Source organism: Suricata suricatta, chromosome 4, assembly GCF_006229205.1.
Source record: "Suricata suricatta isolate VVHF042 chromosome 4, meerkat_22Aug2017_6uvM2_HiC, whole genome shotgun sequence".
Taxonomy (NCBI): Eukaryota; Metazoa; Chordata; class Mammalia; order Carnivora; family Herpestidae; genus Suricata; species Suricata suricatta.
The window spans coordinates 21,749,033-21,750,056 of NC_043703.1; positions in this window are offsets into that span (position 1 = coordinate 21,749,033).

A 1,024-nucleotide genomic window follows, 5' to 3' on the forward strand; every position below is an offset into this window, starting at 1 on the left:
ACCTTCTGAAAGTGACCCTCTCCCCTGTGCGGTCTGAAATACTGAAAGCTGGGGCATGTCTGAGCACCACTGACGTTTACCCTTACATGGAACACAAGAGCATACAGTGAGCTATAAATAGGGAAGGGTATCCCCACACAAGAAAATAAGCTGGGCACAGACTCTGCATTCTTTATATCCTTAAGCATGCCAGGCCCACGACCTATTTTTATGTGACTAAGCACAGGTAAAAAAAGACTGCATCTGGAACTGTATTTCGCGAACATATTCCATGTGATTTCTAAGAGAGTTGTTTTTAAGGTACGTGGAAGACCTCCAGTAGAGCAAGAATGCCTGTGTGAATCAGGATCTGATACTTCCTCACTGATCTGACAAGCTAAATTAATTCTGAACCTCAGTGTTTTGTTTCTAAAATGAGGATCATAACCAAACTCAAAAAATCATTATGAAGATGAGATGTGTTAATTCATGGTAAATGCCACACTGCAAGAGCTAAATAACATTTATCACTATTATTATTGCTTATATTAATATTAAAAATGTAGTCACTTGTCTTTCAAATAAAATCTAGAAGAGCTCAAAAAGATTATCTCCTGGATCAAATTATCTGCTAGAGGATGACTGGCTGTAAACATCGATGGAGTAAGTAGTTGCAAATTCTATGTTACAATATTATTATTAGTCATGAAGTTATTAATATTGTATTACTAGTTTAAGTTTTTATTTATTTATTTACTACATCCTTCTGTTTTTGGTAAAGGATTCCCAGGCTATTATATTATCACCTATAAATCCACTCAAATCTTCAGTCTTTGAAGCTAAAAAGGACATAAAGGCAAAAAAGAAATTTTAAATATTATCTCTGAAACTAGTTATCAGTAAACTGTGTTCCATGTGATATTTGTAAACAGAGTTACAAAATCAATTTGTCTATCTATATATTTTAAATTTTCTGTTTTCTTCTATCAAACTAACACAATAGTTTATAGAAAAATCTTATATTTGGTTATGACCTATAAATTTG